Source organism: Vespula pensylvanica, chromosome 8 (genome assembly GCF_014466175.1).
Source record: "Vespula pensylvanica isolate Volc-1 chromosome 8, ASM1446617v1, whole genome shotgun sequence".
Lineage (NCBI taxonomy): Eukaryota > Metazoa > Arthropoda > Insecta > Hymenoptera > Vespidae > Vespula > Vespula pensylvanica.
This window is the reverse complement of record NC_057692.1, coordinates 6384607-6403133: the sequence shown is the minus strand read 5'-3', so window position 1 is coordinate 6403133 and position 18527 is coordinate 6384607. Positions and strand designations below refer to the sequence as shown.

The following is an 18527-nucleotide window of genomic DNA, read 5'->3' as shown; positions in this document are numbered from 1 at the left end:
TTCTTCAATATCGAGTAAATATTTATATGTTAAAAGTTTACGTTAGAACACCTTATATGATTTGTTTCTTCTTTCTTTTTTTTTTAACAGAAAATATCCAGCTTCGTTCGATCGGAAATTACATGGTTCATAGTAACATGGATTTTGATAAAAGTTAACGAAATACGTAAATATGTATGGAAAATCAATACACAGATAGATACAAGAATATATCTGCGATTAAATGTTTACTCAACGAATTAATACGTTCGCTATTGGTTGAATCTTTCTAATATCGAACTATATTCTGAAATATTCGCTAGTTTGTTAATTGGAAAAAGTTTCAAAAGCATGTAGGATATAGATATTATTTAAAATGGAAAAAAGAAAACAAAAGTTATTTCACACGAATGATTTTTCTCTTATGATGTATTATATTAAAAAAAAAAAAGTATCAAAAGACTGTTACGTATCATCAATTTTTGAAAAATATTTATGTATTGATTTAGATATATACGAAGCTATTGAAAATCTATCAAAATGAAAGAAAGAATTTAGGTTTTTCTTAATGAAAAAAAAATGCATATATACTGAACAATAAAATGACATTTGGCACGTTTAAAAAGATTGTTAGATTTGAAACGAAATGAAAAGAAATTAGAAAAATAAAGAAAATCAGGGTTGACCGATCAAACGGTCAGATCTCATCAACTTTCAAAGAAAAAAAGAGAGAGAGAGAGACAGAGAGAGAGAATCAACTTCGATCACGAAATATCGAGTCGATCCAAATCGGATCAGCTTTATTTCTGTTTGCCGGTGAAACACGAGGAGGCTTTTCAAGAGAAGGTGTCCATTAAATTCATAGAGAATTCGGATTCTCATCCTCGGCCTCTATGTTCTCCAAGCGGCTTTCTCTATTTCTCTTATTTCTTCTCTCGAATTCTCTCGCGTGTTCTCTATTCCTAAGCCATGTTTCGTACTTGCAAAACTTGTATTCTTTTTTCCTCTCAATTTCATGGAAACAAGTTTTTCCTCCTTAGATATATCCATTCCTAGCAACGTATCATCTCATTATATTTTATGTATATACATATAATATATATATATATATATATATATATATATATACATAAATATTAGATTTTATCCATACGTGATATAAATAAAATATAACACATGTTTTATTATGTAGTATGTAGGAATAAAAGTATAAGTAAGGTAAGGGAAGTAATGTAAGGAATAATACGATACATATGCGTATACATACATGTAATAATAATATAGTACTGTATAATCTTTACATATGTACGTGTACTTCGTACCAAACGAGAAATATGATTTTAATGAAACGTTATTCGAGACAGAATAATAAGATTTGCGATAGCAAGAAGGAACGGTTTAATAATAAAACATTTCCGCGATGGTTACATCTTAGACGTTGTCGTCGTCGTCGGGGAATTCGAGACTCGCAAAGTCTATAGTTAAGGGTCGACGTCGTAATTGATGATGTAGTTTGTTACAGCAGTTCGGTGGCGTAACCATTACGCACTTGTAAATTGCATTAGCCTGGTAACTCGACTGATAGCAGTTGCTTCGCTTAAACTCCAAGCAATAATTTAAATATATCGTTAACTCACCAACGAACGCAGATCGATTTCCGATTTCCGTTGATCGACCTTAAGTGCATCGCATTCGAGTTAGAAGCCGTTGTGAGATGGTTATTACGAAATTATGCTGTCCCAAGGATTTAACTTACCTAAAACAGAACATGTTCGTCGTTAAATTACATTCGATTTGTTTAGTAAAATATCTTCATCAGGATATTCACACGAGCAATAACTAACACGACATTTAAACAATTATATATATAAATATATAATGTATATATATAATTTTTAACCAATACGTATTACCAATGGAAATCAGACTATATTTCAAATTCAACGAAGGATAACATTGCACAAAATCTGTGCATTCTCACGATCTCCTCTAGAGATGTAATCTCACTCGATAAAATAGAAAAAGAGAGACAGACAGATAGATAGATAGATAGATAGATAGATAGATAGAGAGAGAGAGAGAGAAAGAAAGAGAGAGATGCATAGAAAAATCGATTCCTCATGACCGAACACGAATAACGAGAATTTCGCTGCAGAATGTAGATGACTCGAAAGATCAATAAACGATGCATGGTAATGACATGCGTTATCAATGCATATACCATCGAGAACGTAAACAGATTGTAAACAAGAACGTAGAAACGACTACATTATTAGTATTGTATAGAATTGGAATAATCATCGTCGTTGGCAAGAATGCCATATTTTATGGACATCTCTTGTATTTACAAGTCACGCAAACGAGATGACTTGATAACAGTGACTCAATTCACCTACAATTATTATCGCAGTGGAAATTTCGATTCTTCGAATGTACGACCTCTTCTTTTAACATTTACTTATTTATTTAATAGCATATCTATCCTAAAATCGTCGGTCTGTTGTTCCTTTATTCCAATAATCGCGATGTTTCTCTATATCTTATCTCCATAAAACTTAAATTACTTTTTATAAAGATATCTAGATAAAAATATAATTTATTCAAATAATCGTAGAAAAGTTGGCCAAGAAAGTAAATAAACTACAAAATAGAAAAATAAAAAGATAGGAAGAGAGAGAGAGAGAGAGAGAGACGGTCTTTTTCCTTTTTCCATACTTTTCATAAAAGTTTAAGCTAGTGTACGAGTCTTTTTATTAAACAAGAAAAAAAGACAACTAATAAAAATAGGAGTATATGGACAAGAGAGAGACAGAGAGACAGAGAGAGAAAGAAGATGGGAGGAGGTGAAGGAGGAAGGAAGGATCGAGATTTTCGAAGGAAAGTTCTGCTTTCGAGCGGATGCTCCACGGTTAAAACATGAAAATGAAATTACATTAGTCGGATTCAGAGCATCATAGGTACTTAAGTGTCGAGCGTAGAAGTTTGATTTTGAAAAGGGTTTTAAGAACTTTCAGAAAACTTTTACACTGGTAAGTAGTTCGCAAAGAGACGTTTGTCGTATGTCGACGAACTTAACGGCTTTTGCGTTAATAATCATTCCTTTTACGATCTTAAGATTATACCGTAAATAATATCTATGAATGGATAAACCCATATTCGAAAAGTTTTCTCATGAAAATATGAAAACTAGCAAAGTAAGATTAGTACGAAATTGAAGTGCATATATACGAATTACGAGTATTTCAAATTGATACTCTACTAAATCTAAATCGGAAATGATCTACCATCGAGTTTTTTACAGTATACTTGAATATATCTTGTAAAAAAAAAATTTTTCGTTAAGTACATCATTAAATCGCATCGATACTACAAAATTCTAACATAAAACGTTCTAAAAATAATCTTTTAAATTAACAATTAATTTCGTTCGATCGTTACGATCTATCTGTTTTATTTAATAATTGTTTATTAAGACACGAGCACTATTATATATATGTATATATGTATATATATCCTTCTCTTTCTTACTTTCAATTTAGATCGCTTTCCGCTTTTCGAGCACATGCGAGAACTATGCGGATTATAATTATCACGGTCATAAATCAGCTTTAAACGTGCCCGCGAGGATGCGATTACGAGAAAGAACGAGCAGGCGAGAGAATGGAAGAGATAGATAGAATTAGAGAAACGGAGATAGAGAAAGAAAAAGAGAGAAAGAATAAAATAGATATATATGAAAGAGAGTAGTAAGGTTTATTTAAAAGCACGCGGAAGAATAACGTAATGAACGATTAAATCGTTCCTTTTCACTTGTTTCGAATGACCGACTGCTCGGTTATCCGTTTACATTAATTTACAAGAAAGCCGTCGTCCTCGATAGAGTCCGTTGCGCTCCAATGGAATTGATAAACTCTTCTATCTCTTCTTCCTTCTCTCTCTCTCTCTCTCTCTCTCTCTCTCTCTCTCTTTCCCTTTGTCTTATTTTATCATATCATATATTTATGGTTAGTAAGGTAAGTAATGAAAGTCGATATGTGGAACACGATGAGAAACGACGAGAACCGATGTGCTTTAAAGAAAAAGTGTATTAAGGTCGTCGTGATATGAAAAACGCGAGAACGACGTACACGCACAGAAAATGACGCTAGATCTGTTAGTTATCGCAAACAACGTATCTAAGTTATTGTAAAAATTACGAAAACAATAGAGTAATAGCTGTATAGAAAATCGATAAATATCCGCGATATCGTATTCCTTTCGCAATAAGAGCATGAAAAATTAGGTCACCGAGAAATATAGATTGCACGGCAAGAGTTATTTTCCGAAAAACAAATAATCGCAAAAAATATTCCGTTCGATTTTCTCACAAATCATGATTAATATTCATAAGTATTCGATAAAATGTCCTTTCGGGAAACAAGATTGGTCGAATTGCCGTTTTGAGAACAATAATTACTAACGAGCGTTATACACAGATATATATATATATATATATATATATATATATATATATACATACACATACATATATATATGTATGTATGCATATATATATAGAATGTAGTAGCTATAAATCGAGGACTTTGAATTTATCATAAATTTCTTGAATAAAGGAATACCAATGTAACGCGAACGAGCTTTCAAAACGTCGATTTTCATTACAAATCCCAATACTCTTTCTGGATTTATCATCGAAAGTACACTCGAAATTAGACAAAGAGCAAAAGTAGTCATCATAGCGGTGGTGCTGATATCACAGGAAAATTTTAACTTTCATATCGACGCTATCAACGGCAACCATTTTCTTGGAACAACGAGGTCGAGCGGCATTCAAGGATAAGCCTTTGATTGCGTCCTTTGAACCGCATGGCTACCTATCCTCCTCCTCCTCCTCTTTCTCCTTCTTCTCTTCATCCTCATCCTTCTCAACCTCGCTTCTCTCATTCCTTCTTCCTGAACGTCTCACTTAATCATAAACGGAAAGCGACAACGAAGATAATTGGAATTCGCAAGGTGCCAACGGTGACGAGTGAGAATTTCATCGAGATTCATGGACGTGAAAGCTCGAACTCGTTGAATACTACGTGAAGAAGATTTCTCACACTTAGAAGGATTTATTCAAATGAAATGATGAACGTGATTATATAAAAAATTCAACAACATTTTACGAACAATCAGAAAGAGATTATGTTGCTCTTAAATATTATCATAGAAGTAAATCATATCAATTAAATATTATCGATGAAATCTTGTTGATAAGTTAGATCGATTATTTCTTCTAACACTCTTCATACTTATTTTTATTTATCAATAATAATATACAACTTTAAACTGTATTCTCGAATATAATGTATAAATAATATTATAAAGAATACTTTTGATAGTCGTTAATATCGATTGACTTTAACTGCAGAACGAATAGACATTTGTCGAGCTTTTATAGGTTTAAAATTTCTTTTAATTCTTCGAACTTGTCGACACATAGAGATATTATTTATATGTACATATATATATATATATATATACACGTTGGTCGAATATGTATTATACACACATATGCATAAACTATAGGTTTTTATTTCGTGTCTCCAACTTTCTCGATCTCATTTTAGTAATTTATAATAATGACAGACAGTCCGTTTTTCTTTTTGTTCTTTTTCGATCAACAGCGCCATTCACGGAATGCAATTTCTCGATAAAGTTCCGAGGATTATAAATCGTAAAATTTACGACGCAATGTCTTCTCTTAATATTGAAGTAATTCTTCGGTAGCACGTCTGGCATTCGAGCGATAGGTATATGAATCTTCTTCAACATTGAACAAAGTTATTTAAACGGCTAATGAGAAAAATCTGTGAGAATAAATTATACTTTAGAAGGTAATGCTATCGGGAAAATAAATTATTTCTTAAGACGTATCACTGAATACGGGATATCATAAATGATTAATAATTAATAATGGCAAGAAACTTACAAATCCGTAATCGTGTTCCATAAGTTGTACGATCGATAAACATAGACATGTATTTGAGAATTACGTCTAACCACTAAGATGACTGATAAGCTATTGAGCTTGTCAAGGCCGTGAGTCAAAGATAAATACAAACTATGTGTATACCTGATACGTAAGATGCTAGATAGATGTTTTGATATTAACAGCTGCTATAACATTATATCCCATAACACTATCGTCCTATCATAAACAATGATGAACTGTATCGGAAACTCTCGTTTCGGTCAAATCAATATATTCGGAAATTTCGTCGAATTGGAAATTGTACCACAATTCGATAGATACCAATTTTTTTCAGCGAAAATATCACAGGAACGCATTGTTAACAATTCAACAGAATGTTACAATAGAAAATATAATACTGATCACCCTGATATAAATATTACAAAAATGTGATACGTATATCCATATCGATGTCACATCGAAATGTTTTTACAAATTACCATATTGTCCATATTACATGAGTACGTAAGTGCACGTGCATACGTAGACATATATGAGCGTATGTAAACGTTTATAGATAGTATACAGAACGATTATTGGTTTTCCACTCGATCGCCCTCTTCCGCTCCCCTTATAGATCCGCTTATCCGTAGGTTCTGAAAGCTGCCGCGAGTGCGCTCATCCTCGTTCCTTTGTCATTATATTAAAAATTGATGCGAATTAGCAGTTAGCAAGATTAAATCAGAAAAAAAATATTCGTCGTTAATTCCGATTCGATAAATATTTTTCGACGTTGTGAATACTTGATTGATCGGATTTTTCAAAGGTGTTCTATTTTAATCGAGAACGATCGAACACATATAACTACTTCGTTCAAATCTTAAATAAAACGACTTCGTCGTTTTAAAAATTGCATGAAGTTACATATGTAAAACGAAAAAATTTTCTTCGCACGATAAAAACGTTCGAAGGAAATGCAATAGGAAAGTTTCGAATTTATTAAAAGATCGCTGAAGTTTGGTTCTTGGGTTGCTTTAAGTTTTTATGAAGTTTTTTTCAGGTTTATAAGTCTACCGTAAGTAAACACGATATTAGAAGTTCAGTTTCGATGAAAAGGTGTACGGTTAACTCTCAGAAATAATGGCGGAACGAACTTCCCCCGTGTAGGTATACGAGGAAGCTTAATAAAGCCGTTATCACAAATGATGAGTTTTCATTGCCTCTATCTAATAAACTTAGAATTCAACGAAGGCAAAATAACCAAATGGATCAAATGATTTAATGTTTTAAGAACATTTTTTTTTCTTTTCGATTTTCCTCTAATTATTTTCTTTTATTTCATTTAAAACCCAACGAACTTTACACGGAATGCTCCAAACTATTCTACGAACATATTCTGACGAACAGAGTAAATTTCAAAGAAACTTATCGATACTACGTATAAATCTTATTAATAAATCTTATTAAAAAAACACACGATACCTATAATAATAAAATATAAATTCCTAAAATAACAAAATACACAAATATCTAGGAAATATGTATAATATAAATAGAGATGAAATGAAATCGATCGACCCAACTAATCGGATGAACAAATTGTTCGCATCCTGAAGAAAATAATCTCAACGAGAAAGCCGAAATTTTCTAACGAGAAGATAAGAAGAAAGAAAGAAAGAAGAAAGAAAGAAAGAAGAAAGAAAGAAAGAAATGTAGGAAACAAAAAATGAGAGAGATGCAAATACGGTCGGTTTCACGGTGAAACTATCAGGCGAATGTATCGCATTACTGAGATCTTCCTTAATCCAGGTAGCAATAGCAAGTAGGATGAGAAGGTGAGGTGGAGGATGAGGAGGATGCTTCCTAAGCAGAACTAAGCCGTAGTGACGCAAAAGCAGACGGCCTCCTATTAACTCGACTAGAGATAGGTAAAACCACCATAGACAGAGAAGGATTATTGTCGACGCCTCCTATCAAGTCCTATATTCTCTCTTTTCTCTCTCTCTTTCTCTCTCTCTTTTTCTATGATAACATGACTTTTCTCTGATAACATGAACATGCTCAAAACACACGCTCGAGACTAACAGCGTCATAACGATAAAAAATAAAAACGTTTCCGGTATAGATTTGCATAAACGAAATACGCACCTTATCGTAAGTATTTTATTTTATTTTATTTTATTTTATTTTTTTTTTTTTTTGAAAAAGGGAAGGAGGGGAAGAAGAGTTTTTTTTATCTTTCTTCTGAATTTCTCAACGATCGTTTTCACGATTATGATCATCGTAAAATCGAATTTATCGTTTAATTTTCACCGAGGCTAAGTACCTACATATTCTTGCTTACGAAAAGCCAACGAAAACTGTAATGGTTTTAAAAGAGACATATATATATTGACGTAATTCTACGTATATCTATGTATGTGAAAGTAAGCCACACATAAGTCGTGTTAAATCGTTAGGATGCGCTCAAATGAGGTACTTCACTAGGAGCTTACGAGTTGAGTGGCTCACCTCAAATTGATTACAAAGGAAATATAATTTCGTAGATGAATCGTTCTTATAGGCTAGTTAGATTGAAGAAATATAGTATAAAAAAAACTGTACGATGGCCAATATGAAGATAATCACGTTTCCGTCAAAATTGTAGAAGAAGACATCATTTTTATATGTAAACTAGTATATTATATTATCATCGAGCATAACGTACAGCTAAAGTTTCAAAAAATACTTTTCTATAAATAGAAAAGATATATTTTTCGAAATAATATAACAATCATTCGCATTACTTAAAATCATATGTGTGACGTTCTATGATTCCAACTGCAAAATAAATACATTTCAGCTAGTTAGAAAGATATCAAAATGTGCTCGATATAGCTTTTGTTCGTCGGAAGATCGAGAACCGCTGGAATTTACAAAATACAATTTTTTTTGTTGCGACCGGATTTCGAAAGCCAGGCCACCGGATTTGTAGAAAGCACGCGCACCATCGCACACCATTTCTATATGCACAGAACACAGCAGAACACGGAACAGAGATCACAGATCACAAATCACAATCAGAATCACAATCACAATCACAAATCACTCAATCAATGCATTCCTAGTGTAACCAGTTCACAATTTCCTCTTCTCTCTCTCCCGCTCTCTCTGTATTTCATGTCGATCGTACGCTGACTTTCTCTCTCTCTCTTTCTTTTTCGTTCTTTCTTTTGCTCTTTCTTTTTTTTTCTTTCTCTCTCTCTGTCATTCTCTTTTCCAGTCGTTCAAAGCCTTATAACCTTCTATTATACTTCCGCAAATTCAGCAGCTTAAACTTTCTGTTGAATCATAAAGTGCAATTAGACAAAATTTCATCTCGATTAGACGAAAATAATATTTTGTGAAATAACAAACGCACAAATTAAAGCTATTTATATTAGTAATTGATTATATTTGTATAAATTATTTACATTAAAATTTTACTTCTTAAAATCATTCGTCTTCATCGCTATTATGAAACAGATTAACATTTATCGCTTTAAAATCTATTCATTTTCCTGTTTCCACCGATTGTCGGACTTACGCAAAATGTTAACGATTGTTATATGAGGGCAACAAACGTATCCTTCGAAAATTGGATTCGTATGGATTTGCAACGGTGCGAATCGTGGTTATACTGCAGAGAGCGTGTTTCGATGATTTATGAACTCACCTACATTAATCTCGATGACTCTTGACTATCAAGCTTTGATGCATACAACCTATAATTAACGACACGTACATCGCCAATATTGTTCTATATTATTCCTTTACTTTTGATATTTTTAATAATCGCGACAAATCTAAAAGTATCATTTGTCAAATTAATTTTTATCTCCTTTCTTCGATTAATCATTGAACATCATTACGCTTTATATTCGCCATTCGCTAAAATAATTTAATATATGTATATAATAATAATAATAATAATAATAATAATAATAATATATTTTAATATTACTAATACCTTAATGTCGTATTATGCGAAATACTATACAAATATATATATATATATATATATATATATATAAGGATAATTGAATAAATGCAATAAAATAAATGATAATATTAAAATCGATAACTGCAAAATACTGTAATGCGGGAATGTAATCGATACATTTCAACTTCGAACATAGAACTTTTATTCGTATATATGTACATAGAAATCTAAAAACACGAGTATCGCATTTGGCAGACGCTTCATAGGGTTCTCTCCATGTCCTCTGTGATATTTGCTAGTGCGTACTACATATCCAAAATATACACAGACACATACACTTACGTACATACACAGGTTTACACTCTTGCACAGTTGTTACATACATTGTTACGAGCAATGCGTGCAGCTTGTCCATTTTACGCTACGCCAATTCGACTTGAATTTGCCATTCTCGAAAACAACTCTCGGGCGTTGAATTTACACCGTCCTTTTTTTATTTACTCTCCATTTTTTTCCCTCTGAACATCGAATTAGATACAGATTAGCGTAAACGTTAATTGCTTCTTCATCGCGTTACTTCCTATTTTTCCAAAATTTTTCTCCTTTTAACTTTCGAAAAAGCTTACTCTTATCCCTGATAATTATCTTCAAAAATACGTATATTCAAATATACCCTCGTTATCGTCCTCGTTAACTCTTATCTATTTCATTTTCTTATCAATATTTTTACGCTCGATCATTATGCCGGAAGAAAAAGTATGTCGACGTAATACCGAATTGTATCTGTAAAACCTGTTCTAAAAAATGTGTAGAGTTTCGACTATTGTCTCATAAATTATTGATAAGATTGATAAGACTAATTAAAAACTATTTATCGAACGAATTATCCTTATATACTTCGCACTAATAACAAAAAAAAAATATAACGTAAATGTAGAAATTATATAATGATACATCCAATATAATTCAACTAATTGCAGTTATTGTGTGTTTTAAAAATTATTATAATATACACTCATGTAATTGTTACGAACAAAATTTATGTAAGTCGCAAATTAATGTTATCGTTAAAGTCTCAAAGAAAAGATTAAAATGAATTTTTTTCGATAATTATAAAAATTAAATCGTGATCGTCAAGTACTCGATTCTATGGATGACAATTATTTTCTAGATTGCACTTATCGTTTCTAATAATAACAATAATGACAATATGCTAACTTTCACTTCTTCCTGTCGATCAGAAATGATAGAAAGGATAAAAGAGGTATTATTTCCTGCGACTGTTATAAAAACCACGAACGCTTGCAAAATTACATCGATCATGGCCATTCACATAAAAAAAAAAAAAATAATAAAAAAGAGGGACAAATATAAAAAGAAAAGAAAAGACAGCTAAAGACGAATAAAACGTTGAGCAACGAATCATTGGGCGTGAAATCGTTCGTTTTAATGCTTCGCCGATAAACGTTATACGTTTTCAATTCTCCGCAAGGGAACGGATTCCTTCATTGTAATTTATCGTATTTACATACTTGGAAAATCCATCTATTTATTTCAGATAAAGAGAATTTTCCTATAGCAAAATACGTTCAATTGATTATGACAGAACACTCACGTTAAATTAAAATCTCTGTAGATCCTCTTTGATTTTTCTTCAAACTCAACGATTCTAATATTCGATTTAATTATTTAACGAATAATTAACGATAGTTTTTCCGATGAAGTATTAGAATCTTTTAAAAATTCTCTAGTCGTTGATTTACATAAATTAAAATTTAACTTAAACGATCATCATAATTATTGTCGAGGGAAAAAGAAATAATATATAATAATAATAATAATTATTATTATTATTATTATTATTATTATCATAAAAAGAAACGAAGAAAAAGTAAACAACAAAAAAGAAACAGAAAAAAATCTCTCAAACTTCAAAGGGAGAAAAAAAAGAGAAAAATCTCGGTTCTCGTAAATCCATAACGATAAAGATCGTTGACCGGAAGAGCGCAGCGCAGTACGGCGATACGCGTGCGCGCACACATAGGAAAGCAGCAACCGTGTAATACCTCCGTGCGAATTTTTCGAGTGTTTCCTTTCTGTTTACTAGCGACCGACGATACCGCTTCTAAAGCCACCCTCACCTTACGCATCTTTTTCTATCTAAAACAAAACGCTACGAACGAGAATAGGAAGCGAAAAAAAAAATTATAAAAAAAAAAGAGAAAGACAAAAAAAAAAAGAAGAAAATAATAAAAAAAGAAAAATTGCAAGATTTGTTCAATCTCGATCGACAAAACCATTATTAGTGATGATAGCCGACAGTAGTAGGTAAAATCTATATAAAAATAAAGAAAAAAAAAAAAGAAAAGAAAGAAAGAAAGAAAAACTAACAAAACCGATTCGACGAGTTTCTACAAAGACATAAAGTTTAACTGCATCACTGAGAAATAAAAAAGCCATACCTCCATAGAGCTTTTCTGCGAACAATGCCATATGGATTATTTCCAATATAGGAATGAATACTCTCTTGTTCGTGATAGGATTCTATTCGACCGTAATTCATAAATTTCTTCGTAATAAGTTCCTGAAGTCATGGACGAATCGATCGATGTACGTATCGTTCGTGTACGTGCACAAACGATCTAAAAAAAAAAAAATACATAGACCGTTTTAATTAAGATTATTAAGTTACGCGATGAATATCATTCGTAGATTTATTTCTTGATACGTATACCTGGTTCGTCGAGATCGAATAACACAGCATCCGTTGCTTCGTTGTTTCTATATATATATATATATATATATATATATATATATATATATATATATATATATATATATATATATATCTGACAAGTTTTTACACTGGGATTTTTGAAAAACATATATGCATAACATTCTAGAAAATATATAAAATACATGCAAATATATATATGTATATATATACACACAAATATATTTATTTATCAATAGGTAACGCATATGTAGGTATTATATTTAATAATTATTCTATAAAATATAAATCATGGAAGAGTAAAATCAAGTTTGTTTTCTTTCTAAATTCGAAAAAAAAAAAAAATAAAAAAATATGTATCTAGCATCGTCCAGTCCATCGATGGACACGTGGGAAATTTGTTTTTCATCGGATGAACTCGCGAGGAGGATACATTTCAGACAGGAAAGTTTCGACTCGCCGATTACATCGCGACGCCGAGGTGGACTATCGATCCGTCGGGCTCATCGTAACATATCCCTCCGCTTCTACACGATTCTGTTTTCGCACATTCGGATTTTCATGTCGTGCTACCTCTTTGCTTTTCATGAAAGAGATACAACGAAAAATGATACGTTCGTCGCTATGAAGAATAATATAATAGAGATAAAACATATTACATTCGTTTAAATCCAATCTTATATTTGGCCGATGTCAATGAAATTATTATAAAAAATATTAAATTAAATAATCTCTCAAAGGGAAGTGTTTTATCGTGTTTACATATTCCATGATTATTTAACTAGTATGTATGTGTACTATATATATATATATATATATATATAGATAAATAAAGATAGAACGATGATTAATTCAAAAAAAGATATGAAGATGAAAGATCTTTGATAATTCATCGAGAGAAAGTAGCAGACTTGCGAAATCAGCTGTCCATTAATTTATACAATATGTTCTTATCATAATAAAATAGTTGTTAGTTAATACGATAATTAAACTTTCTTTTATTCAACAAAATTATATATTCCTAATGTCTTTAATCTACTCGTTCCAGTTAATAGAATCTACATAAATACGAACGGATAACTTAAGTACAATGCGGAAGAACGGCCGATAACGAACGCGTTAATAGTTATGCCATTGGCCACGTTATGCACATACTTCGCATCGTCGATACACCGTTCTCTCATTCGTGTATGCAACAATGAAGATAGCTGGATAGACGCGATGCTCAACCATTATGAGTTGCTGTCTCGAGCGCGAAATGAGCTATTCCGAGGTATTTCGATTCTCGCACCAATCGAACTTCGAACAACGATGAATTTCTAATGCATTTGGCAGTTATTAGAAGCGTAAATTAGAATTACATGAAAATATAACGTTTTGACAATTCGATCGCTTCTCCTAAATTTCAAATTATTTATTCTCTACTTTTCCTCCTTTTTCTCCTCTTTTTTCTTCTCCTCTCTTTTTTCCCCTTTTTATTTAATATTCTCTTAATGGAATCCTAAGTTTCTTTAAGATAGATTCGTATCGTTTTTCTAAAAATTCGGAATCGCTCAGACGAAACAATAAAAATATCGAAAAATCCGAAAACGCGCAAAGGGAATTATTATCAAGAGGCGAGAATACTTCGATCTCTGGATTTCTACCGAATCGACGGAGGGTGCAACTATGCAAGCTCATTTTCTTAATGCATATTTTTGTGATACTTTACGTGCATCGGCCTCGGAAAACGATGGAATTTCAGCCCGAGCGAAATTTAATAGTGAAACGTGCCAAAGGGAAAGGGGTTTGTGTCTCGCGTCGCGTAGAAGAGAAAATATAGAAGAGAGAAGGGAGAGAGAGAAAGAGAGAAACAGAGAGAGAGAGAGAGAGAGAGAGAGAGAGAGAGAGAAAGAACGCTCGATAGCTTGCGCGCGCGTTTTTCTCGATCCTCTCTTATTCTTTATATTTTCGAGAGATAAGAATTTCTTCGAAAAATTTTCAATACCTTTCTCTCGACATCGACGAGATCCATTTACGAATAACGTCCATCTTTATTCGAATCATTGTCAATTTCTTTTTTTTCAACGGCGTTACGAGGATTCAGTCGGAGAATATAAAATTCTCATTGACTTAGTCCCACTTTGGATGCGACAACTCGTCTCTTTTAGCTAGCTGTCGATCCATAAATGCATCTCCGCGGATTCGTAGAGATACGTAGAGATAGAGAAAGTAAGTACGTATACGTGCGTATACGTGCACCATCGTGCGAACCGTTAGAGCTTGCAACGTGAATTGGCTTTTAGGATACGATGAGGAAGGATTTAGCACCAAAACGGTGGCACCAAGCATTTACGGTAATGCGTTCTGACGTGGATTGGAAGTTATAACATCGAAAGCGTGCGCGCGCGCGTTCAAAGATAGCCACGTCCATGAAATCATATTGATTTATGCACTACCGCGAATCGTTTAGAAGGTAAGCTCGAAAATCGTCGAACCCGGCGTCGCTTTGCGTTACGCCAATATTTAATTCGCATATCGAAAGTACCATTAAAAATGTTTCTTTCATGATGTATGTATTTCAAGGGAAAAGAGATTTAACGAATACGAGATGCTAAATATGATATCGTACGCTTTCCGATAAGATTTTCTTAGTTGATTCTGATTATTAATAAATAAATATATAATTAATTAATGTACAGTAACGGGGACTATCATCTTCTGATTAGATTAAATCGATCGAATTGTAATTAAAATCATCATCTTTAGTTAACATCGTATTCGTAATAATCGTTCGTAAAATCGAAATACGAACAAAGAAAATGTGATCTTAATTAAAATATATGATAATTGTTGGTTTACGCAATTGTTCACTTTTTTGTTTCTTTTTTTTTCTTCTTCTTTACTTCCTTATTACCATTTAAGTATGTCGCGCTAAATGCATAAGCTTAACATGTTTATGACGTCAAACTCCTGTTTATGTTTCCGGTGTAATGCAATATTCGAATCGTAGGTCATAGCTCATTCGCGCACTGGCGCATGTACATTCGATGAATGCGTTGTTCGCATTTTCAGCGTTTCAATGTCGACGAACGATGTTAGAGAGATAAAGACGATTCTTGCGTTTCAACGCGTTTCAGCTTCCGCGAACAAAGCGATTCTCAAAGCGGAATACAAACACGTCCGGGTGCTCTGCCTAATTTAATTAATAAAATTAACTACACTTTCCACTAATACGAAATATACTTTTTTCCTTGTATAATTTAGTATTACGTGGAAGGAATAACAATCGGATATAATTTCACTACGAATTTTCCTATTGCTCGACGATTCCGTAATAATCTCTACAATTTCGTTTACAAGTTGACCAATGAAATCGTTTTGCATAATTCAGTAAATTCACTTAACGGCTTTCGTAACTTCTTCGCAAAAACAAAGCCACGTAAAAATTCGCTTTTAATATTTATTATGTTAGATTTGTAAGCGTCAATAAAAGAATTTTACTATTCAAACGTTAATGGTTACGCTAATAACGAACAACTTCGACCTTTAAAGACGTAAATATCTCGTCATTTGCAACCACAGGATAAAATGTGCGATGGCGAACATGCTAATACGCGAATGTTTTCAAATACGTATGTCATGGTACGAAGTCCTGATTTGAAGGACTTGAAAATCTCTAATACGTATAATCTAACATACTATTTTTTCGTGCGAATATTACAAAACGAATAAATAGAATTCAACGATTCGAAAATGGACGAAGGGCTTTTCTCCTAGCGACCTACGAAATTTTTTCGACGGAACATTCGTAACGATTCGACGCGTCCGATAAAATATTCATGAATCGGTGAAGAATACAAGTTCGTTGGAATTTTTTGAAAAAATAAAAGGAAGAAAAAATCCAAAAATCGAAAATCGATTTGGTTGCGGAGATACGTATACAGGATGATTCGCTTCTCGATTCGCGAGAAAACATACTAATATATTGCAATCTTTATAAATCTTTTGATTCGTTGAACAAATTATTATTCATTAAGAAATCTAACAAATGAGATGAGTCGCCTTTTATATAAAAATGTTCTTAGATAATACTTTTTTGAGGAATTCGTAGTTTTGTGTTTCGATGACCGGTCATCTACCTTTCTATATACATATATATTTATGGTATATGTATTCGATGTTTTTGAATAAGTTTGGGAGATATTTGCAATTTTGCCATATACCAACATCGAAGTGAAAATGACTGCTCGGATTTACGCGATATGATTCGGCGCTTTGATCCTGCGAATGCATGTGAAAAAATGCAACCCATCGAGCTTGCTCGTAGGAAACAACCAACGAGGAAACAATTTCACAGGCCTTTCGTTCCCGTCACCGTTTTCATTTTTATTCTCTCTCTCTCTCTCTCTCTCTCTCTCTCTCTCTCTCTCTCTCTCTCTCTCTCTCTCTCTCTTTTCTCTTATTTATTTTTTTCTTTTTCAACGTTTTACTTCTCTTCTCTTCTACAAAGTAAATTCGTAGCCTTACTTCTTTGAAAAGCACAATTCCGAGAATAAATGCATACATAAAAAAAACTATCAAAGGACGACTAGAAAAGTAATCATTGTAGCAACTAACGTAAGGGTTCTTCGAAAGTTTATTTATTACCAAGTTTATCGAAAAAGGAAAAAGAAAAGATAACGTTAAAGATCGTGAGTAAATGGAGAACTTCTTGAGAAGATAAATTCTTGATCTTTTTACTGCCGTTAGCGCGCACTATACGGCGATTCTCGAAACGATTGCGCCTAACGTAAATATAGTTTATGTTCTCTTCTTTCTAAAGTACGCTGTAAGTACGATATACGAGGCATTACCAAACGCGAGTACCTGAGATCTCCGACGGTTTATTGCTATAAAAATAAATCTTTTCAATGGCCGAGTTTTTAAGATCTCTCAAGATCGCAAACATTGACGAGCCAAATCTATATTAACCAAATTGGAATTCTAAATCGATCGAATATGAAAAATCTAATTATAAACGAAATAGAAATTAATTCGATTGTAAAATATACTTGATTTTTATTTAAAAAAGAAAATTAAAAAAAAAAAAGAAAAGAAAAAGTTCGTCGTTGTAAATGCAATATCGAAATGACAAAGACAGTATGGTTTGATCGTATACTCGTGATATAAAATTAGTAAAATGACTTGCTTCATAAAGTTCTTCGCTTATAAACGTCTCGGTTCTTTCATGTCGGGGCATATCGAACTTCGAGATTAGATAGAAAATCTTTCGACGAATAACTGTGTGCGTGGAAATGCATATACACGCCAACCTTTCCTCTCTTCATACTGTACAAATAGAGAAACGACTACCTTTCGAGAATACGAGTTTCCGTCTACGTTATTTTCCACGTCAACGTGACACGTACCGTGAGACGACGAATGAGTCGGTATGGCTGATAGAAAATACGCGCATTTGTAAATACACCGACGAACGAATGGATATGAGCCTACCCGGCTATAGGAAGTATTTGAAAATTGCTTAGATCTTAGATTCTCTACCTTTTCTTTCCATTCAACGATGTAACTCTTTTCTTCCGACATAGTTTGAATTTCTTTCAATATCACGCATCTTATTTCGTTCCTTTTCAATAAAAAAATATGAAGACTTGCATACATTCTAAATACTACTTTTCAATCGTATTCAATATTATACATTCATATTATAATTCTATTTATTCTTGCGTATTTTAACGCGTTAACTGTCGAGGTAATTTTATGTAAATCTATATGTCTATCTAATATTTTTGGCACACGTTTTATTTTTATGTGATTTAATAAAAAGGAATTGTCCTAAACAAATATATATATATATTATATATATATATAATATATTTGTTTAGGATAATTCCTGTTTATTAAATTATATAAATATA

At 32.4% G+C, this 18527-nt stretch overlaps 1 protein-coding gene and 1 long non-coding RNA gene across 4 annotated transcripts in view; both read right to left on the bottom strand.

Annotated features, from left to right (window-relative positions):
• Positions 1-18527, bottom strand: part of LOC122631337 (furin-like protease 1, isoforms 1/1-X/2) — a 163999-nt gene that overhangs the window by 109184 nt on the left and 36288 nt on the right. The gene's annotated exons all lie outside the window — the stretch shown is intronic.
• LOC122631345 lies at positions 1126-8113 on the bottom strand. The gene is made up of 3 exons (XR_006327689.1): positions 5954-8113; positions 5534-5831; positions 1126-1735 (listed from the first exon to the last, which is right to left on the bottom strand). It is a non-coding gene; the product is annotated as an uncharacterized LOC122631345 (long non-coding RNA).